The 23,671-nt window shown below is 46.1% G+C and overlaps 1 protein-coding gene across 47 annotated transcripts in view; it reads left to right on the forward strand.

Moving 5' to 3' along the window:
- Positions 1–17,566: 17,566 nt before the first annotated feature.
- The window catches only part of BMAL1 (basic helix-loop-helix ARNT like 1), a 103,521-nt gene continuing 97,416 nt past the window's right edge, over positions 17,567–23,671 (forward strand). For 21 of the 47 annotated variants that reach the window (XR_011541207.1, XM_070624324.1, XM_070624331.1 and 18 more), the window contains exon 1: positions 17,693–17,830. The gene's annotated coding sequence lies outside the window, so the exon portion shown is untranslated. Of the gene's footprint in view, positions 17,831–23,671 lie in introns of all 47 variants that reach the window. The other 26 variants (XR_011541205.1, XR_011541206.1, XR_011541208.1 and 23 more) reach the window with 14 other exon arrangements.

Consider the following 23,671-nt stretch of genomic DNA (forward strand, 5'->3'; position numbering starts at 1 on the left):
CCTCGTGGACATTCACTTTCAGGAAACGCTCTGAGTCGGTCTGCCGAGCTCCGGTCATCCACGGATTCTCCAGGGAAGCTCAGCCATCCTAGGGTGACTGTCCTCTCGGTCTAGACCCCATCACTTGCTTTGGTCAACTGCAGCCCTGCCTCTCCAGGTTGTCACATATCAATTGGTTTGTTTATCTTATTGTCGGCCTGTTTTGGAAACACTTTCCCAGTCTCCTGTCTGACTCATAGGTTAAGGAGAATGAGTAATTCTTCTGGAACTCACTTGGAGCAGGAGGGAACCCTTCCCATTTGATTTCCGGTCCTAAAAAAAGACAAGATAGTTCACACAAGATGCTAATTAGTTTTCCTATCCAACGGCTACGGCCTAGCCCTGCTCAGAAAACGGCCTTTTGTTCTGCAGGGTTTAGAAATTGAACACCCCCAGCTTTTATTCAGAATTATAAAATGACACCAGAATATCATTTGGTCGTTATTAGTTTTCCTGCTGAAGTTGTAGTTTTTGTTACAGAGGAAACCCAAGCGATCTGTCTCAGTGAGACGTGAAAATTAGGAGGGGTGAACAACCAGATTTCGCGTCTGAATCTCTCTTGCTTGGTTGTGGTGTAGGTAACCTCTCTTTGTCCTCTTTCTGCTGTTTTTGGCCTGTCCTTCCAAGCAGTGATATAAACGCACTAACGCTCTCTCACCCCAAATGGGTGTGGCTTCTTCTGGAGCCAGAACAGTTTGGCGTCCACTTCCTGGAGCAGAGATGTTAAGAAAGTGGCTCCACATCCCTTTGTCTCTAAACCAGCTTCAGAGAGGACTGGCTCCCACATGGGACTTCGGGATTTGAAAGCTTTTCAGCATTGCCACTACTAAGTACTCCAACACTGCTGAGGGTAAAGCTATGGTGAAAGTCCAAAGTTACGCCCTAGGGACGGGACTATGGGGAGCTTTAACTTTCCACTTTGTATAGTTTTGTACAATTTGAACTTTCCACAATGAGTATGGAAAACAGTAAGGAAGAAGAAACAATCAAAGCCTGACCATGTTTATTTGGAAATGGTCTCTTTATCCCTTTTTGTCTTAGCAGCTGTGTGACTTTGGGCAAGTTAATTAACCTCTCTGTCCTTACCTATGAAATGAAGAGAATCATATATTCCTTATAGTATTGATGAGCATTAAAACATATATGTAAGTTCTCATATTGAGTGCACACGGCAACTCTCAGTAAGCTTTACTATTGTTGTTGATGTTGCTCATTACCAGCGCCCAAGACCCTCCCTCTCTGAAACACAGCTATTGAGTGTTGCAGAACATAACTCTCACCTTTTGGATGGAAGGGAGAGTATCAGTCTTAATCAGAAGGACGTTCTATCCAGAAGATGCTGAAAGATGAAGGTAAATTCACAGGTTTCCCCACTTCTCCAGAGAGCGTCTGGAAAGATCACTGCGCACTCCATACTTCCTCCAAGTGTAAATTAGACTAGGCCACTCCCCACGTGACTCTCTCCCATGGCTTCCACACACTTTGAATGAAGTCAGACTCCTTCCACGTCCTCTTGATCCCACATGACCTGCCCCCTTCTGTCCTGGTCCTCCACTCTCCCACCTGTTCCTTCAGCTCTGGCCCCACAGGACCCCCCTCCCACGCTCACTGCTGCTCCCAGGTCTCAGCTTAGCTGGCACCTCCTCAGAGATGCCTTTTCTGGTGCCCCCTTCACTATTCTCTTCAGAGCCCCCTGTTATTTCTTTTACTGTACTTATCACAAGCTACAATTAGTTTATTTGCTTTCCTGTTGGCTTTCTCTCTCTTCTAGAATGTAGGCTCCAGGAGGGCAAAGACAACGCCTGGGCTGGCACATCGTAAGTGCCTAATAAATACTTGTGGAAAGAGGAAGAGGAGAGAACGGGAAGGAAGGGAGGGAGGAAGGGAAGAGGAAGAGAGACAAGCTACGAAGGAAGGGAGAGGTTAAGTCCTCCGGGGGTAGATTTAAAAGCCTGACAACTGGCAGAACGTGGTGCCAATGACTGAAACGGTAATCGTTTGGGAGGGGGAATAAGGTTAGAGAATAAACAGATGAGTTCTGTTCAAACATGTTGCATTTAAAGCGAAGGCAGCACATCCAAGTGAGATGTCCAACAGGTAGGTAGATGCAGTAGCGAACCTCAGGGCCAGGCCAGGGCTGGAGCTGCCAGCTGGAGCATCATGAAAATGTCACGGAAGCTCTCAGAATGGACGAAATCTTTACAGGGTAGGGAAGGAAGGAAAAAGAGAAGCCTCTTCTGGGAACCAAAGTCTTTGGGTTCTAGGGGGAATATGTTTGCAAAACTGAAACTTAAAGGCATTCATGAAGGGCAACATCAGGAGCCTGCAGCTGAATTTGACCCAGCATGGGAGACCGCACCCAGCCCAGACATGGACAGGATCGGCAAATTGATGTCTCCACTCAGGATCCGTGAAGGTGGCCAAGAAGGCACGTCCAGGCATGAGAAGACAGAGGTGTGTGATGTCAGGGCCAGTGAAGAGGAGTAGGGGTCTGAAGAAGAGATCAACAATGGTATGAAATGCCTGAGAACACACTGCTAATGGGTTAAAGGCTCTGCTTAGCTCAGTGTCCTGAACAAATGTGCAGAGTTGATGGCGATGCTGACAGGCAAAGTCGTGGTTAATGGAGTTTGTCTTTCCCTTCAGGGCTTTCTGCTTCATTTGTCTCCTCCCTGGCTGCTAGAGGTGTTCTTTAGGTTGCCATGGAGAAGAAAAAGGAATAAGGGCTCTGGAGCCAGAGCGCCCTGGGTTCGCATCACCTACCACCATGAACGTTTCCTCTCCCAGCCTCAGTTTTTTAATCTTTCAGGTGAGGATGATAACAGCTCCCTCCTAGGGTTGTGAAGATATTAGAAAGCCTCTGAAAAGCCCCAACACATAGTCAGTGCTCAACAAACATTAATTCTCTTTCTTCCCAAGGCCTCTCACCTTCTGCCCCCTCCCATTCTTATCAGACATTTAAAATTTAGTGGAATGACGTCAGCTCTTCGAGGACTATTGGCACTCGACGCTTTCTATACACCTGTGGGATGCATTTTTAAATTATTCATTCTTTCTTTCTTTCCACAAACATTTATTGAACACCTACTATGTGTCCAATGCTGGCCTACATGCTGGGCCTTCCAAGGGTGAACAAAACAGATGTGCCACACTTCAAAGCTGGGCAGGGAAAGGAGCCTTCCCGCTCTAGAGGTGCAGGAGAGCAAGGATATCGCAGCAGCGCTCAGACTCCAGCCATAGCAGAACCACCGGGAGGGCTTGTTCAAACGGATTGCTGGGCCGCCCTCGCAGAATTTCTGATTTGGCAGATCTGGAGTGGGGTCTAGGAGCTCACGTTTCTGACAAGTTTTCAGGTGCTGCTGCTGCTGGCCCAGCATCCACACTTTCAGAACCGCTGGACTGGAGCTTTAGGGAGGAATGGGGACGGAGCATTAACAGAGCAGTCAGTCAGAAGAATCTGATACCTCTTAGCTCTGAGAGATGTTATTCTTCTCGATGAAGACGAGCTGCAGGTATTCCAGGTAAGTGCACAGACTCCAGAGATTTCGGAGGGAAGGAGGAATCTGAATGCATACTAATGTCAGCTCCCAGATGCCAGAGCCCAGCTGCCATGGACCCCCCCCCCCCCAGTCTGTCTCTTCTCTGCCCACAGACTTCTCTGTGTCTTTCAATTTTCTATTCAAATCAAAGCCATTGTCTGGGCCTGGTCCTGTGGCTGAGTGGTTAAGTTCCTGCGCTCTGCTTAGATAGCCCAGGGTTCACCGGTTCAGATCCTGGGCACGGACCTAGCACCACTCATCAAGCCATGCTGAGGCAGATCCCACAAAGAAGGACTAGGAAAACCTACAACTAGGATTTACAACTATTTACTTGGGGGCTTTGGGGAGAAAAAAAAAGGGAGGGACGATTGGCAACAGATGTTAGCTCAGGGCCAATCTTCCTCACCAAAAAAAAAAAAAAAAAAAGACACTGTCTGACAACTTTCCTCACTTCTCCCAGCAGATTTTGGCTATTCTCTACTCTCATAGCACTTAATACATCTCTCCATTATAATAATGGTCTCACTGGACTATGGACTTGTCTATTGACCTATATTTCCCACTAGACCATGAATGCCTTGACAGATGGCACTGCGACTTAGCTTGGAACCTCACTTAACATTTAAATGTCTATTGACTGCCAGACCCACTGATTGGATACATGGATATGTTTAAGGAGCATTAAAACGGATGTGGGGCCAGCAAAACTATCACAACTGATATTCTGTGTAGACATTGAGAATTGGGAGCAAGCACTTTCTTACCTGACAAAGATGGGCTCAGATCTTTGCTCCACCTTTACTGTGTAATCGTGGATGAGTTAATCATTCTGAGCCTCCATTTTATCATTGGCAAAATAAGGACAATGACCTAAGCACCTATGTGAGCTCAAAGGAAATAATGTGTATAAAATGTTTAGCATGGTACTTGGCATATAGACAATATTAAATAAAATGAAATTCAATATTTGATAAATAAAGCAAAAAGAAGAACTGAAAAATGAAAATTGATTGGCCTGGGTAAAAATAACCCTGTCAATTAAAGCTATTTATAATATTTGCTTAATATTTATGCCCAATTAATAAGCAGCAAAATGCCCTTTTGCATATCACTTAATATATGTCAAATTAGCTTTGATAATTATTTTTCAGACATTAAACTCTGTCCATTTGTGTTGCTCTCAAGTCAAGGAGACTGAAGACTAAGGAAAAACCATTTGACCTTAGGGTGTCATTCAGAAAAATGGGTACAAAGGAGGATAAGGGATTATTTTGAAGTGAATAACAGGAAGCCACAAACATAGACAAACTTTTCTGAGAAGTGTGCAAATAACGAGAGAGAGAACAAATAATGAGAGAGAGAATAACAACTTTTTGTTGAACTATGTATCTATAGAAAATAAATGTTTCCATTGACATTAGTAATATACAAGTAATATGTAGATATAAATATAGACTTTAGTTATATTTTTATATATATATGGTTATATAGTTACTTATATATACATACCAGATTTGAAAGGGTTTTGACACAAAGTACCAGACATTCTTAAATCTGAAGTCCTACAATGTTTTTCTCTACATTCTGTGAAGTGTTCAAATACACATATAGCTCATTTTAATGCTTCATTGCAAGAATGGTTTCTTTACCAGTGAATTCCCAAGCATATTCTTTTCATCAGCACTTAAACTATTTCTATTTTAAGGTTTGTAGCTGTTTTAAAGGATAAATATTTTTAAATGGGCAGCTCCTTGCGAGAAGAAGAACACTGTTCAATAAATTCGGTTCTAATAACCCAGGCAGGATAGAGCAAGCAGGAGTCTGTTGTTGGCTGAACTGGTCTCAAAACAGTAATGCACAGGAAACGGATGACAGCAAATGTCAAAGCACAGAAAAGCCTCATTAATGCTGAACATGGAAGTGGCACTTCAGCTTAAAAATTTGCTGAAACAGAAAGAAAAAACATACACGAGGCCCTTTGGGTCCTCACGCATACGAAAAAATATGAGTGATGTGGTATTCTATGGAGTTCTATGACGATCACTTGACTGCTTGTTTTTCAAGCTTTTATCTTTAGATTCATTCTCGAGGCACGCTCGTCTGGTGCACTCTCCCCAGTGTGTTCAAGTGTGCACCAAGGACTTTCCTGCAAACAGAAACTCGGAGAGGGAAGCTTAAAAAAAGCTTTCTGCATTGCAGTTAATGGCCTCTTACTGCTTGCTTTGCAGAGGATAAGCGCCGTTTAGAAGCCTGGTTCGTAACTAATCAAGAAAAAAAATTAAAGCATTATTTGTGTTTTTTTGTTTTTCTGCTCTTTGTTTTGTTCTAAAGAAAATGTATTTTTCTAGTCCAACCAACTTTGCAGAATAAGAAACAAAATGGAATGTTTGGTTACCTTTTGAAAAGACTTCGATATCTAATATTTTATATCAGATCCTATTTTCTAATCTTCATTAATCCATGACTTTCTGATGTAGTGAATTGCAAATAGTCATTTATAAGGTGATCCTTTGGAATTTTGAAACATTTCTTTTCCTGCTTTTTCTCCCCAAATCCCCCCAGTACATAGTTGTATATTTTAGTTGTGGGTCCTTCTAGTTGTGGCATGGGGGACGCCACCTGAACGTGGCCTGACGAGCGGTGCCACGTCTGTGTCCAGGATTTGAACCAGCAATGCCCCGGGCCGCCGAAGCAGAGCGCAAACTTAACCGCTCGGCCATGGGGCCGGCCCCTGAAACATTTTTTTACTGGGGAAAAAAGTTCTTTGTGAGGACTAGATTTTCACACTAGCCCTCAAAAGTCTGATTAAGCCATGATATACCTAAAAGGGCAGTAGGCATGAAAGAACTGAGGCAGTGCTATTTTGGAGATGGAAAGAACACAGACATTAGAGCCAAAGAGAGCTTAAGCCTAGGCTGAATCTAGGTTAGCTGCGTACCAGTTTTGCAATATTGGGCAAATAATTTTACCTCCCCACGCCCCAGTGGCGTCACTTATAAAATTGGGTCCCAGAATTTTTGCTGCGAGGACAGCACACGGATTGAGAGCAGAGGCTCTGAAGCCAAACACCTGTTTTGAATTCTGGCTCTGCCATTTACTTGCTAGGAACCTTGGACAAATTACTTAACTTCTCTATGCATCAATTTCCTCATCTATAAAAAGAGAATGAAGCAGAAACTTACCTCTAGAGTTGTGTCAATTGTGTCGGGTTGAGTCAATATATAGAGAGGGCTTAGAATAATACGTGGCACCTGTAAGCACTATAAAAGTGTTATTATTATTATTAGGTATGCCTCCCTTCTCTTCTTAAACAATAACAAACTATCTTAAACTTAAAAAAATGTATAGATAGATAACAGAGTTACTTTCCTAAGAAATTGATTTGGTTCATGGTAATTTCCTACAATATATGGAAATGAAATTTCATCCCCAGAATGCGCAAATGAAGAAACGGAGAAAGAAAGGAGGATTGTGTCTAGCCAGAACACAATTTCAGACGCACCATTCACTTGGTTTAGAAAGAATGTCAAGTGTTACCTGTTCTTCACGAGAAGGAGAACAAGCAACAAGTCTCTGCAGCCAGACATAGAAAGCATTGTTTTGAGAAAACGGAAAGGCGATCCCAGACGTGCTTGGGCAAGATTATCATTCCACTGCCTTTTAATTACAATTACCATACTAAAAATAGTTGTATTGTACTTCGTTCACTCACCATTGTTCAATAGCCCCATTTGTGAAATATGAACATATTTGATGCCTTGCAAATGAAGACAGCCGGATGCTTAAAACGCGGTTTGACATGCTAAATAGGCTGACTGAGAGTCTTAATGTAGTCTTTTACCCTGGTACAGTGAAATTGTTGTTTATCAGATATATCATTAATTCCTAGGATTAGGCAGGGGTGGGAGAGGGAATGTGATTTTAACGGCAAATGTGAGGTTGCCAATGTTTTAGCTTCACCTACTTGGGAAGGCTAACTCCTAAACATTGTAACGAACCGGAGTCACGGCCAACCTTCCAAGATGCCGAAATGGTGCCCCATCCGGGAGACAGAGTGGAAGAGTAAATGAGGGAGGGATTACATGAGAAGAGCTAGTCACCTTTTTCTAAAATCTGCCGTCCCTAGGAGGCATGACATCACTGAGACCATGGCCTCAGGGAAAAAATAGACCTTTCTTGGACCCAGACTTGGACCCTTGGATAAGGCAATGACTTGCTGTGGGGCATAGGGTTGCGGTGTTATAGTGTGGAGGTCCCTTAGCTTTGAATATTCCTGCACAGCAGGGTGTCGTCCCCAGAAACAGGGCTTCTAGCTGGAGAATATCTGAAAATAAAAATAATGCTAAGCACCACTGACACACTGTAACTTATTTTGAAGTTCGACTTGGAACTGGAAATTCACAATGCTGCTCTTGGTATTTTTCAATTGGTTTATTGAGACAAAAAAGGGCTCCAAGGCCTACGCGCAGATCGCCATGGAATTTTCCAGGGATCCCAGCCCAACCAGGACAAGTTATCTCAAGGGCAGTCCAATTTGACGGCGGATAACCAGGGACTTCAACTAAGGAGAGAAAACCAGAATAACATGAAGCGGTGCCAGAGAAAGCATGAAGCATTCTGGGACACTTGGCTCTCCCGGTTTCCTCTTAAAATTATTTTTATTATTACAAACAACTTTGTAGAAAGTTTATTCCGTAACCTCTTCAATAAAATTATTGACATATCTGTATGAATACTTACAACTTTGTCCATATGTACATATCTTACTTACAAGAATTTAGTCACTCTGAATTGATGGGGGTCTCACTTCTCATGTAGCATTATTTATAACACTATTTTCCTTGACTTTTTCTACATATGTACGGTCTGACCTTATATTTAACATTTGATATATCTTATCCAGTTGATATAACAGCAGCTTATTTTCTCAAAGGTGAACCAACTTCTTACTCCTTATTGTTGGATTCTGACCAAAAGAACAAAACCAAGTAAGCAAATGAACAAACCAACATTCCCACCGTAATTTTAGAAAAGTTTGTTGTTTGTTTCTTTTTATACCCAATGAAATATTTTATTTGAACACACTGTCAACGCACTATTAGGTGATCAAACGTAAAAGTTTTGATAGTGGCAACTCTAAAAATGGCTAACAATCTTAGGAACAATGCAACTAATTACAGGAAAAAATGAAGAAAAAACGTGTTTATTCTTTTGTCTCTATAACATAGTGGACTTCGCTGAAGTCTGATATGACCACTCAGAAGGCCAAAATGAGCCAACTGTGCTGTACTCTGGAATCTCATTTATTCACTTATTCATTCATTTATGCAACTAATATTTACACAACTATTCTATGCTACACTATTCTGGCCATAAAAATACCCCTTTCTTCACAGACCTTATTGCAGGGAACGTAGAAGAAATAAATGAATACATAACAAAATGTCAGGTAGTGATGAGCATTACAAGGAAAAGTCAAGAAGGGTATCGGGGTAGAGAATGACAGGTGTGGGATGAAATGGGGCGCTGCTGTGTTAGAAAGTGTGGCCTGGGAGTTTTCTCTGACGAGGGGGTAGTGGAAGGGAGTGATTCCTACGTGTGTCTGTGGAAGGAGAGGTCTCGTGTGTACCCGTGGAGGAAGTACAGCTTACTTTCACAGCTCTTCACTGTCTTTTATTCGTTCATTCGAACAACATTCATTTCTGTGAACGTGCTCCTACTTTGATAGCGATGGGAGATGAGTGAACCATACAGGCGTGGGATCTGCCTCACAGAGTTTACGGAAAGATGAGAAATTATAAGTGTATTAATGCTTTGAGAGAGGAAGTGCAGGGGGCTTTTTATGCCTGGGAGGTCAAGGAAGGCTGCCCTGAGGAAGTGACCTTTAAGCAGAGGAGTAGGTGTGAGCCAGATTAATGTGACAAAGGCGCTGAGAGTGAGGGAAATTTATAAGCGGGGGTGGGGGGGGTCACTGTGTAACCTTGTTTCGATGATGACTTTCAACTTTGTCACCTATCCAACCTCCTGAGGGCTAGGAAGTAACATCATTTGATCGTATGTCCTTGCTGCTCTCTGGCAGATGTACAAATGCACAAATTACTTAGCAGCGGATGAATAAGGGAAAAGACACAGCATGGGGGCAAAAACAATAACAATACAACCCAAACTGCATGACTCTATTCGTACTCAAGATCTGGATATTTTTATTTACAGTGGGTTTTATTGCCGATCAATCCTTGTGACAGCTGGACTGCCCTTTGAAACACAGAATTGGGGTAATAAATTTTCCAAAGATCATTTCAAGCTATGGTCATTTCCGGTTTTGTTTCTGATTGGACTCATAAATTTTCTTGGGTCTTTAAAGTAAGATTTATAATAGAGAAGCAGCAGTAGGAGGCGAAAACACCAAAACCCTACAAGAAAAAGTATGTAAGTTTTTTTCTTTGTCTATACCAACTGATCCTTTGAAACCCAGTATGGCAATGATGTAGGGTAGGAAAGCTATTGGCTCATCCCATAAGTCCATACTCTACTCGCAACTGTTTATAAGAGAGAAAAATTAGAAACAATGCGAGGGTTTTGCATAATGAGGTATGGTTCCTCTATACTATGGAATACACTGTAGCCATTAGACATCACACTGTAAAAGACGGCTTGTGGCATGGGGGAACATTCACAATAGATTAATTTGAAAAAGCAGGATGCCAAACAGAATTTTAGTGTGATAAAAATTAGGTCACAATATAATTACAAAGAAAACTCAGGGCCAGCCCCCAAGGACTAGTGGTCAAGTTCAGTGCGCTCTGCTTCGGAGGCCTGGGCCCAGTTCCCAGGTATAGCCCTACACCACTCCTCTCTCAGGGGCCATGCTGTGGCTGCAGCCCACATACAAAAAAAGGAATATTGGCAGCAGATGTTAGCTCAGGGAGAATCTTCTTCACCAAAAAAACCAAAACCTCAACAAAGAAAAAACCAGTATTTTGACAGGTGCTATGTCTGTTTAATGAAATTATAGATTATTTTCTTCTTCATGTTTGCATTCTCCAAATTTTTTGTCACAAGCATGTATTGGTTTTTTAATCTGACAAAAAAAAGCAATGGATGTTCTTGTCCTCTTTTTATTTGGTGAGGAAGATTTGCTCTGAGCTGACATTTGTTGCCAATCCTCCTCTTCTTTTTTTTTTTGGCTTGAGGAAGATTAGCCTTGAGCTAACATCTGTGCCAATCTTCCTCTATTTTGTACGTGGGTCACTGCCACAGTGTGGCTTGATGAGTGGTGTTGGTCTGTGCCTGGAATCTGAACCTGTGAACCTGGCCATGGAAGTGGAGCATGCTGGACTTAACCACTACACCACAAGGCTGGCCTCCCTTCACCCTTTTATTTTTAATTGCAAAGAGAAAGGAGGGATTTGAGTAGCTATCATTTTTATAATGAACAGACATCCATGTGAAAGATGGGAATTTTCTTTAGATAGGTTTTGAATCAGTAGCTTTTATGAGTGAAGTAAAGGACAAGAGTTGCTGCAGAGGATCCGAACAGGCTTTGTTGTGTGAGAGAGTGCTTGGGGACTATTGACTTTTATTTAAAAAAAAAAATCAAGAGAGAGGGCCAATGAAATAAGACAACTTTAAAAGGAGTCAGTTACTCTTTATAAAGAGTAATTCTTCTGTTATAAATGACAGGTTTAAATAATGCCCCTAGACGCGTCACTTACGTTTCATGACCCCAACTTCTGACCTTTTACCTGGAATGTGTTCAATGCATTCTTAATAGCACCTTGTGGGTCTGTTTGGTGGTTGTCTCTTTATTTTGTATACAGGGTGTGTGTGCATGTGTGCATGTATGCATGCATTTATGAAGTCCACCTTTATTTTTATGGTCTCTGGATTTTGTGTTATGCTTAGAAAAGCCTTTCAAGTTTATAAAAGTTTGCCCATATTTTCTTCTAGTGTTTTTATAGATTTCACTCTTTACATTGAAATCCTAAATTCTGGTGGGTTTTATTTTAGTGTAAGGATTAAGGTAGAGAACAAGATTTCTGTGTTTCAATATGGCTAGCTTGTTGTTTTAATAGCATGTATTGAAATCTATCTTTTTTTTCAATAATTTAAAATTCACCTTTATGTTATACTCAATTTTCATGTCCTTTAGGTCTGTTTCTGGATTCTATGACTTTTCACTCATCTTTTGGTCTGTTTCTAAACCAATACCAGAATATTTTAATTACCACAGTTTTGTAGTATACTTTGATAATGTATTAGGTCAAATCCCCCCAAATCCATCCCTTTTCTTTTTCAAAAGCATGTTGTAATTTTTTTGGAGTTTAATGCATTTCTTAAATGGCTTGACTTAACACTTTGCCTTACTAACTAGAATGGATTCTTCTTCTCTTAAAAAAATATTATCCAGTGGCTGGCCCAGTGGCATAGTCATTTAGTTCATGTGCTCCACTTCAGTGGCCCAGGGGTTGCTGGTTCAGATCCTGGGTGTGGACCTATCCATTGCTCATCAAGCCATGCTGTGGTATCATCCCACATAAAAATAGAGGAAGATTGGCACAGATGTTAGCTCAGGGACAATCTTCCTCACCAAAAAAAAAAAAAAAAAAAGTAATAAAAATAAAAATTTAAAAAAATATTATCCAGAGAGTGAACTTTAGTGCTGCTCATTCTAGCAAAGCGGGGCAAAAACTATGCCAGTTTTTTGAAGACAGAGTCTATTTGTTTTTGGGGCTTCTGTTGAGAAGCAATGTGGTCACTGGCGCTTTAGCTCCCTCTAGCAAACATCCCTTGGCCAAATAGCAAAGCCCCTTTGACGTTTGAGCAACGAGATCTCTGGAATCTTAGCCATGTCCGCAGACAAGATCTAGTCTAGCGCCTAATTACACCGTCTAGGACACATTCCAGATGAGGTATTACTGCTCTCTCATTCGGAGTGACTATGACCATCCCATTCACAAAAGAGCCAAGGAAGTCTTTTAAAAAGCAGCTGGTTAACCCATTAGTATCTGATTTTTTAAAATTCCCATTTTTGTATGCCCAGATACATCAACTTAGGTTAAAAAATCAAACCACACATACACATATGAACATAAACCACTTTCTACTGGGTCAGCTGCTAAGAGCACGATTCTGTTTCTAATTTCCCCTTTAAATAACAAATGTCTTCAGAAAGCGATCTGGACTCCGGCACCCTGTCGTCTTCAGTCATTTCTGTGTGAGTGATTTCTTACAGTCAATCTCTTCGTTGTTCTGTTCAAAACCTTTTTCTCCAGTGTAAGTTTCCTGTATCTTGCTTGTCAACCTGTCTGTTGAGACTTTCTTACGAAGTTTCCGAAACCTGGCTTTTCACTTCTGGCTTCTTCTTTTGCTCTTATTACTCTGTATTTGCACCTGTCACTTCAGTAGGCACCTGTGGGGAACCGTGCTCAGCCCATGCCTCCCACTTTGTGAGCTACCTGTCTGAGCCTCCCATGTTCTCTCTCTCCTTCTCCGTGGTTGAGAACATTCATATACAAATGGGGCGGAGGGTGAGGTGCTACAGATAAAGAGAATCATAAGGCAGATAGGCAGAGAGAAGAGTCCAGAGGCCACATGACCCTAGAGAGAGGAGGAAATGGGACCTGCTTCCTGCCTAACGGCGCCTCAGCTCTAGTCCTTTGTGAGGACTTGCTGAGTTCCTACTCCAGGGTTCCACAGACACCCTCATCTCCTCCCAACAAATCCCCCCTTTGGGCTTCAGACAGTTGAAGAGGCTTCTGTTTCTTGCATTCCCTGAGTGGGAGACGACACCCCCAGCCCTGAGGATTGTCCTGGGTACTCTCCTTTTCTCTACATGAAACGCCAATCGATCGGAGAATTTCTTAAAAATAATACTCACCACCTTTGAATTGATGACTTTGAATCTATGTCTCTAAAATACGAAATTTCCTTGTTTTCCAAAGGAATTATCCAAAGGAAGAGGAGATTTACTGAGGTAGAGAGAGTGCGCTATTGAGTCGGACTGCCTAAGTAGCCTGAGATCTCAGGACATCTCTGTGCTCCAGTTTCCCCATCTGTAAAATGGAATAACAGAAGTATCTAGTTTACAGGGGTTTGTGAAATTGAATGAGGTAACGCATATAAAGCTCTTAGAACAGTGCTCAACACACTGCGAACCTGCAATAAATACAGTTTTTATTATTATTTACAGCAACACATTCCTACCTGGTCTTCCACAAGAATTTTAACATATCCATCTCGGGACTTCTCAGCTTCCTGCCAAAGAGCGCAACCCTGCATGCCTTCCTGGGCCTTCAGGGGCTTCTCTGTTCAAGCCAACAGTCCTGGAGTTTGACCTCAGCTCTGTTTGACTTCAGAGCTTGTGCTTATTCTATTAGAAGAGCAGTTCCCAAATTGACTGCATCTCAGATCCCAAAGATACAGGATCAAAATCTTCCAGATTGGGACTTGGGAATCTGTATTTTAAAAAACTCCTCAGTTAATTCTAGCAGACCTGACCATTGGATCAGAGTTTGGGGAACCACTGTGGATGACACTACTTTATCCTCACCAACTTCATCTGTAAGATGGGCACAGTAAATATCTGTCTCAGAGAATTGTTAACTTAGTATATGTTGAATCTTCACTGCATGCCAGGCACTGTGCTAAGGGTTTTCTATCTATCATCTCATTTAATGCTCACAACAAGCTTGTGAAGGAGATACTAGATTATCTCCATATTACAGGTGAGGAAACTGAGGTACAAAGAGGCTAAGTTACTTGATAAAAGTCATTCAGCTAGTAAGTTTGGGGAGCGAGCAGATCAACTGCTGGGGTTAATGTGAAGATTATATTAGATGATGTATTTAAAGCACTGACATGCAGTAGCTGCTTAATAAATTTTCTCTTTGCCCTTCCTTTCATCCATGTGATTCTATTCGTGCTCAGTGTATTTTAGATTGAAGACAATAGTTTGATCTTAATGGTGCCCAGAGAATTGAAAGTTCAGTATTCTGGAAGGTAAAAAATAAAAAGGAAGAAGGTACCAGTGGAAGATGGAGGCATTTGGGATCCCCAGCAGAGAGAAACACAAGGGAAAGTATAATTACTTATGGAAGAACAGGTGCACACGAGGAGAAACAGTGGCTGGCCACTAAGGGTAGGGAAAGGCAGGAGGATAGAATTTAAAAGAGGAAAACCAAGGCATGAGGGTAGAACCACATCATCTCAGGGGGGGCAGAGTCCTAAACGGACACCTGTTCCAGCCCCCTCCCACCATATGGTCATCCAGTTCTTGCTTAGACACTTTCTGTGACAAGAAACTCAACTTGTCACAGCAGAGGAGGCTCTAGTTGTTAGAAAATTCTTCATATTGATTCATTCTAGAGTTTCATGGGACCCCCTTGTACCCCTTAGGGCCCTGAAGAATAAGTCTAATTTCTCTTCTATTTGACAGCTCTTCAAATACATAAAGACAGATACTTTGTATCTCCTGGGGCAAAACCTTCTGCTTCCTTTAATCTTCTCTCACATGATGTAGTTCCCAGCTTCTTTACATCTCCTTGTGCATGTAGACAATTTTTCTTTGTCAAGCCTTAATTGGAGACAATTGTGCACGTGCGTAATGACTAGAACTGGGCAGCACTGTAACACCCATCTTTCTTTACATACCAGACTTCTATCAATGCCGCCTAAGATGGCATTCATTTATTTTGGTAGCCACACTTCATAGAAGACTCACATTGAGTTGTCTGTCAGCTAAGACCCTTAGTCTTGTTCTTACACGCATCTGTTAAGATACTCTGCCCCCAGTCTGCCTTTCAGCAGTGGGTTTCCCAGGGTGGGACTCCCACATTTATTTCTTTTTTAAAAAAATTTTTGCTTATTCTCCTCAAAGCCCCCCAGTACATGGTTGTATATTTTAGTTGTGGGTCCTTCTAGTTGTGCTATGTGGGAGGCCACCTCAGCATGGCTTGATGAGCAGTGCTAGGTCCGCACCCAGGATCTGAACCGGCGAAACCCTGGGCCACTGAAGCAGAGCGTGTGAACTTAACCACTCGGCCACAGGGCCGGCCCCTCGACATTTGTTTCTGTTACAGACAATCCATTGCTCCAACACGAATTTGGTTTACATTATGTAATGGCATCTCTTCCCCTCCTGGCTTTGGGTCATCTGGAAATGTGATGCAAATCCTCTGGGTTTTCATTCAGAGCACTGATAAAAGTCCTGAAGTCTGGGTCTTAGAGTGGGCCTCTGTCATCCTGGTGGTTAAAGTAGTGTGATATGAAGGTTTCGAAGTTCAATAAACCTGGTTTGAATTATGGCCCTGCCACCTACTGTGTGACCTTGGGCCAGCTGGTTAAACTCTGAGTTCCAGTTTCCTCCACTGTATCATGAGGATTAAGGGAGAAGGTGCAGGGAAAGCATTAAGCACATAGTAGATGCTGCACGAATGTTGATCCCCTCCACCTTTCCTTCAGGTCAACATAGATTCATTAATCAGCATCCTCAGGTTATGGTTCCTGAACCAGTTGTTCATCCATTAATTATAGTAGAATCCAGGCCTATATATCTTCATCTTGTCCCCAAATCTTGTCAAGTGCATTGCTAAAATCCCGCTTACACAGAGTCGTCTCCTCATGGAATCAGGGCAAAGATAGTAAACAGCAATAAGATTCCACCTGCATGTAAACTTAGGAAGAGTAGTAAACTACCAGTGAAGTTGGTTGGCTTTGAAAACAGTCAACATTCAGGCCACAAGCACTCTTGAGCATCTACTCTGCCTGGCAATGGGCTGGGGGTGGGTAAAGGTTTTACAGTGATTAAAACGCAGGGTCTGTATTCGTGACAATGCTAGAATTCTAGAGTCACAGGGGCTAGTCTGGGTCACAGAACTGAGTGAAGTGATTTAGTTCCACTTGTTCACTATCCGGTCAACAAACATTTCTGTGCTACTTGCTAGACTCCAGGCTCTCGCCCCCACCCCCGCCCCAGCCCCCACCCCCGCCCCAGCCCCCACCCCCACCCCCACCCCCACTCCTCCATCCCACCAAAAACGAAAAAGGAGACACCGTCCTTGTACTCAGGGAGTTTAACACCTAGAAGGGTTGGGAGTTCTTTGTGCTAAAGGCCCTCTGCTGAGTGCTTCAGATGCAAAAATAAGACAGATTCTCTGCCCTCTCAGTATCCAAGCTGTATCTTGTTATGAAACATATATTTTCTGTAGCTATTTGTTTCCTTCTATCTCACTGCCTGGACAGCTGTTTGTGGTTTAGTCTGCGGCCGCTGGGAGGGTGTCTGTCACACAGTAGGTGGTCAAAACCCGGTCACTGGAAAGAAATGCAACGGACTCGCTCCGGGGTTGAGCTTTCTCTTTTGAGCGAGAACAGCAGTTCCAATGTGGACGCTTGGAGGTCAAGACGAAGGAAAGGAACGTAAGAACACTTGGATGGAAAAGCCTTCTAGAAATACTACGTATTCGTTCTCTCGTTTGGACTTTGGCAAACCAGAGTGTTTCAGGAAGGGTCTGGCACTCTGTGTTCCTAAAATTGGTTTCCTAGATGGAGTTGGAGGGAGGGGAGTGAGGAAATGCTGCTTTGAGTCAGGGCGCGCCGACTGAAGAAGGGGAAAGGAGGAGGGGTGACAGCGGTGAGCCAGACGCAAGCCAGGGACCCAGAGAAGAGGATCATCCCAGGCAACTGCAAGCAGCGCGGCGTCTGCACCCGCAGTGGCCACGGCGAGCGGGAGACCTGGGAGAAAGGGAGAGGGCAGAAGCGAGGAAACCCAGGGAAGGCGCGCGGATTGGTCCTCTCCTCGGGGCGTGCGCTTCTGTGCGCCAAGCGATTGGTGGCGGGAAAGTAGCAGGTAAACGACCCTCGCCGCCTCGCCATTGGTCAGCGGCCTCTCTAACAGCCACACAACTGGTCAGCAGGCCGCCGAGCCGCGCGCCGATTGGCCGGGGGCCACGGCCGAGACCGGCTCGGTTCGGGCGCGCCGATTGGCTGGCGGGAAGAGGCAGGTATCCGGGCTCCGCGGCTCCTCCATTGGTGGGCGGGGAAGGGGGGTTGGGCACAGCGATTGGTGGGCGGGGGGCCGGGCCTGGGCCGGCGGGGAGCGGATTGGTCGGAAAGTAGGTTAGTGGTGCGACATTTAGGGAAGGCAGAAAGTAGGTCAGGGACGGAGGTGCCTGTTTACCCGCGCCGGACTCACCGCCGCCGCCGCCGCGGGATCTGAGTGGGGGCGCGGGCGCGGGAGCTCCCGCCGAGCCACGGTGAGTGTCGGGCTGGCAGCGGCCGGCGGCGCGGCCCCGGGCACCCCGTCGGGGGCCGTTAGCACCCTGGCAGGCGCGGCGCCCCCGCCGCCGCCCCGGGCGCAGCCCGGCCGCCGGGGAACCCTGTCCGACGTGCCCGCTGCCGGCCTTAAAGGGCCCGTGCCCGCTCCCTGCCCCCACCCGGGCCGCGGGGAGGCTGCGCCCCTTAAAGGCGCCGCGCCTGTCCGCCCCCATCTTCCCTCGCGGGGGCTGGCGCTGCGAGGTAGGGCGGGCAGAGGTGCCACAGGCGCCCTTAAAGGGACCGGGAAAGTGTCCGGGGGAGCACCCACCTCCCCTCCGCGGGCATCGCTACCTGACCGGGGGGTGGGAGCAGCCAGCTGCCTCTTAAAGAGACAGCTCCGCCCTTTGGGAGCAATGGCCCGGCTGAGGGCGAGTCCTAGGATGTATCCCCGGGAGCTGCGGGGACCCCTGAGGGGACCATCCTTGACGGCTGCACCCCAAGGGCGTTGGGCGAGCAGTGCCGCTTCTGCCCTTCCTCCCCCTCTTCTCCACTTCCCTTTCGAGAGCCTGCGGGGCTGGGTGGGGGCGGGGAGGGCGTCTCCGTCGGGCTCGGGGAGTCCGAGCCTGCCCTCCCCTTCGGCCCTGTCGCGGAGGCTGGCGCTGCACCCGGGAATTCCCGGCCCGAAATGGGGCCGACCCCAGCCTGCGAACTTTCGTCCGGCCTGCGCCGTCCGGGTCCTGGGCAGCCCCGAGAGGATCCCCCGTGGGTCTGCGAGCAGGTGCCCGGCGGCGCGGGGCTGTCCTCCCCGCGCCCAGGTGCCGGTCCGCCGGCGGCCCCGGAGCCCGCGAGCCCCGCGGAGGGCGCAGCGAGGCCGGCTCCAGCACCGGGTTTGACAGATGTCGGAGAAGAAAAGGTTCCCGCTCGCGATTGCCGGCCGTTGGTTGACAGTCAGGAGAGCTCTGGTTTGCTCGGAGGACGAGGAGGAGTAGAGATTAATGCAGACCTTGTGGGGCGCGAGTCGGCCGCCCCGAGGGGTCGCGGGAGCGGGCTGCGGGGCGCACGCAGGGGCTGGAGGGCAGGCGCAGGCAAGGAGGGGCTGTTCTGGACGGTGGCATCTGTCGTCCAGTGTGTGCTGCCCGGTGGGGAACCAGGCTGACGCTCCTCACCCCGCATTCTCTACCCCCTTGTCCCTCCTTGGCCTCGGCCCCTTGCCGGTCACCTAGCGTCGTTTTGGCACTTTGGCTCTTTCGTTCCCTTCTCCCTGCTTCCATAGCTACCCCTCAGCAAGGAATTATGAGCCAAGTTTTATCACCCATCTTCCAGAAATAAGAGTCAGTGTTTGTGAAGAAGCATTTCTTGACTGTACCTGTATTTCCAGGATCTTCGTTTTTTTAAAATCCGTTAAAACTGTCCATTAGGTGTATCTCAGTTTCCACAACGCTTGCTTGTGTCATTTGTCCTTCTGACGTCTGCTGCTGTTCCCCCCTTAATCGATTTTTATATGACAACTATTACTTTAATTCTTCTGGTCCCATTGATATCAAGATCTGTCAATTTGGGTTGGTGGAGTTTTTAATTAATGTACTGGTTGAATCATGAGCTTAAAATAATCATTGCTGCTCCTGAGCGGTTTGGAATAATCTCATGCTCTCCGGGCTTGCAAGACTGAAAAATAAAATAAAATAAAACTGCTGTTAAATTTGGTTTCCATATCAATGAAACTCCAAAATATTTTTTAATACACAAAATTGAATCTTTCAATCCATGCTTTGTTACTGAGTTCACTTTATTGATGTCTTTAAAAACAGTTTTTTGAATATATTTAGAAGGCTTTAAAATTTCCTGGGTAGGATTTGAGTCTGCCTGCATCATCTGAAGCTGGAGCTGTAGAGGCATTTTGTTTTTGATTGTAGATGTGGCCAGAAAATAATAATAATAATGTTAAAACTGTAGTTAAATTTGTGCCTTATTCCAACCCCTAAAGTTTAAAGAGAAAGAGAGAGAGAGAAGCAGGTGTGGTGGAAGAGCACTAGCCCAAGAGTTTGAAGATCCTAGTTCTAGCCCAGACTTGGGCTTTTCTGGCTGTGCCACTTGGGGCAAGTTACTCAACCTTTCTGGATTCTCTTAACCTCAGGTGGAAAGTAAGGCAGTTGAACTAGGTGATCTCAAAGCTTCCCACTGCTCTGAAGTTCTGTGCATCTTTAAATATTTAATACATCTGAATTCAGGTTGGTATTTACCTGCTGGAACCTCCAGAACATCTGAGCTGAAGTCCTATTTTCATAGGAAACTTAAACAGATCAGCAGATGGTGTTTTAAAGAATCCATTTCAACTGATTTATAAAATGATGACGGCCCGGGAGTTGGTCTGCTTTTTGCAAAAGAGGTTTGCATACCTGCCGCAGGCAGGAAAAGGAAGTGGCCCTGCTTTCAGATGTACCCTCTGCACCAGCAGTGTGTGCACAATTTCTATACTAGACGACGGACAAGCACCGTAGAAAGACCTGGCCATGTTAACAAGACTGCCTAAGAGTGTATAAAAACTAAATGTTTACTATTTCTCTTTGGTATATGGGTTGCCTTCCTTCTGTGAGCTTTCTTCTGTTTGTGAGTCCATCATCAACTCTCACTGTGGTGAGAGAAAGTTGATACTAAAGAAGCAGTTTCCAGCCCTTACGATGTTACAGTTACAGGCAGAGATTTTTCCTAGCATCATGGTAGACACTGGCAGAGAAGTAAAAATCCTTTCCAGACTTCGAGATTTCACTAGCAGCCCAGAAACACAGGCATGTCGCCCTTCTCCACAGTCCTTTCTCTCCTCGTTGCCACTTTATCACAGTGCTCAGACTTAAAACACCCATCCTGGCTTTTCTCCTCCCTCTGTCTTCAAACAAGACCTGCTCTGACTTAAGCTCCCTCAGCATCTCTTCCTTCCTGCTCAGAGTGTACTGTCTCTTTCCCCCGTTGTCTCTTCCTCTCCTCTCATGTCAGAAAAAGCAAGTGGGTCTCTCCTCTGTTCCCTCTTCTTGTACTCTCACTCTGGGCAAGAGCCTGGACTCTGGGAGCAGAAGGACCTGGGGCCTGGGGTGTGGGCTGCGTGGTCTTGGACAAGCGTTTGGCTCCTCTGACCGTGGGCTCCTCCTCTGTGGTGTAGTGACAGTGCCTGCCTCATGGAGTCCGTGTGAGGATCAAGGGACATGATGCGTGGAAATGCCTGGCACACAGGAAGCCCTCCCTCTGTGCTTGCTGCCACTCCCGCCACTGCCAGGGTCCTGTCGCTGGAATATCCTTGGTGTTGTTTGCACTCAGCCTCCTCACCAACCCCAGAAAAGCCTTAGTCTTGATTTAGGAGAGCGAGGATGGAGGGGGAAGAAACAGACCTGGCGTGGGCCTGCTGTGCAGGAGGCAGCTGTCACGTGTGTGCTCTTGGTAGCCCTGAGTCTGGATGTCTCTCTCCCCTCTCCCTCCGGGCAGGCTCTCCTAGGGTTGTGAGCTTTCACTTCCTCCACCCTCTCGTCTGCTCCATCCTTAGCTCCTGTCCTCTGGCTTCTCTCTCTACCCTCCTTTGTATTTCTTCTCAAAGGTCTCCCAAAACTTTACGTCTTGAATTCCAGGGGCTTGTGCTTAGTCCAAAATGGTTGTTCTTGGCTGCTTTGTAGCCTTTACCCTGCCTGTCTTTGCCTCTTTCTTGAAATCTCCTCCTCTCTCAGCCTTTGGGTCATGATGCTTTCTTGGTTCTCTTCCTACACACCCTAAAAGTAGGTGTCTGTCCTGGCCTTTGTCTTCTCACTGTCCTCCTCGCCCGAGTCCCATTTCAAGTCCTGATCTGTCTCCTGCTTCAGCTGCTAGCAGGGCCTTTGTGCACATTCACAGCAGCCCGTAGCCAGCGTTCGTGGCCGTGGAGTTACAGGCTGCAAACTTCTTGCAAGGACGGTCTTCTCTCATCCTCATAACGCCCTGCTGCCTGTCGCCCTTCACCCCGACACTGTCCTGAGAGGCAGTTTGGTGGGTGGTTAAGAGCACAGACTTTGGAGCCAGCTTTCATGCCCTAACTGTTCCTTACCACCTTTGTGACTGGTGGTCACGTTGCTTTGCCCTTCATGGCTTGTGTCCTCATCTAGAAGACTGGGATCACTGTTGTCCTTACCTCAAAGAGTTGCGGTATGGATTAAATGAGTTAAAACGTGAAGAATGCGCGAAGCTATTCATGGCACACTGTAAACACCCAGTGAATGTTAGCTGCTCTTTCTTCCCTCTCCATATCCAGCCTGCCCATCCCCCGGGCCTTCCTCTGTGCACAGGGCTGTCCAGTCAAGCTGGAGGGCTGTCTGTTCCCTGGACCAGCCCTCGGCCAATTCCATGCCCCCACCTTCTCCTGTTCACATCTACTCTTCTTTAAGACCCGGCTCCAGTGCTTGGTTGTCCAGGAGCTGTTTCTGTTTTGTTGTCCTTCCTCCTAGCCCTGGCAGCAGTGCCCCCAGCCCTCGGGCTCGCCCTAATTCTCTGCAGTCCTGCTGTGTTCTGCATCATGGTGGGCCGTCTCAGGGAATATCTCGCCTGCCTGCTCAGACCAAGCACTTGGGGGGAGTTCCTCTTGGCTTCCTGGCATCGCAGGTACAGGGAGCCTTCAGGATATGCTTGTCCGACTCCAGTGAATGATCTGGAGGAGGGGAGATGGGATTGGTAGGTACTCAGGGACTAAGCAGGTGGAGGGAGGGGGGATAGGCCTGTGGAGAGGTGGGGGCCTGGGAAGGGGGTGGGCCAGGGGCACGAGTGGACGTGGCCGTGAGTCATTAGGTCTGCACGGAAGGAGGGTTTGAGCTGGGACCTCACGTCGGGAGATGAGATTGGATCAGCTTCAGTCATCGCTGCTTCAGGGGAACGCTGAGTGCTGGCATATGATGGGAAGTGATCTTTACGTCAGTACATGCTGTCCTTTTAAATAGTATAAGCTCATGTTTATCCAGCCTGGGGAAAGAAGGGGATGGATGGTCTGTCTAATTTAATATTCTGGTTAATACTCTACCCATTGGATTTTGTACATATGTCGAGTAAAACATTGACATGTATTTATGCCTGCAACTGCTGTCTGAAACGTGTGACCTGGGTGAATTAGTGAGCTGCTTTGAGTCCGATTTACCTCATTTGCAAAACAGGAATGACAATAATGATGATGGTAACAGCGGCTACCATTTACTGAGCACTCGCTATGTGCCAGCAAGTACATTCATCACCTTATGCTTATTAACTTGTTGAATCCTCATAACAACCCCATGAGGTCGGTGTGATGATTACCCTTATTTTAGGATAGAGGTGGTTTTGTAAACTGCCCAGGTCCCTCAGCCGGTGCGGGGTGGGGCAGGAGTGTGTGCCGGGGCTCGCCGGTCTGCTGTCTGACCACAGTAGTCAGTGCCTGCTGGGAGGAGCCACTGGATCAGATGCTCGGTGTGAAGTGCCCAGCACCTTGCCAGAGCCAAGTGGGCCTCAGTGACTGGTCCCCAGCCTTGTCATTGACGAACGCGGTGCACACCTGCTTTGAAGTGGGACTTAAGTCCTCTGCGGCGGGACCTGAGGGCTGCACGTTTGAGTATTACTCTAGGAGCAGTTACAAGGGCCGCTGAGCATTCTTCTCACATCCTGTGGTGCGTTTCTGTCTCTTGCTTCCTGCTGCCTCTCTGTGGCATTGCTCTCACCCTGGCCTCCTGTGGCTCAGCCAGCCCTTGCTCGGGCAGCTCCATGCAGGATGAACATCCGAACAGAACTGAGCACCTCCTGCCCCCATCGCAGCCATCTGCAGGGTCCTTCCTGGGGAGGAAACCTTTTCAAAAGTCTCTCACCTT

The sequence above is a fragment of the Equus przewalskii genome, chromosome 6 (assembly GCF_037783145.1).
Source record: "Equus przewalskii isolate Varuska chromosome 6, EquPr2, whole genome shotgun sequence".
Taxonomy (NCBI): domain Eukaryota; kingdom Metazoa; phylum Chordata; class Mammalia; order Perissodactyla; family Equidae; genus Equus; species Equus przewalskii.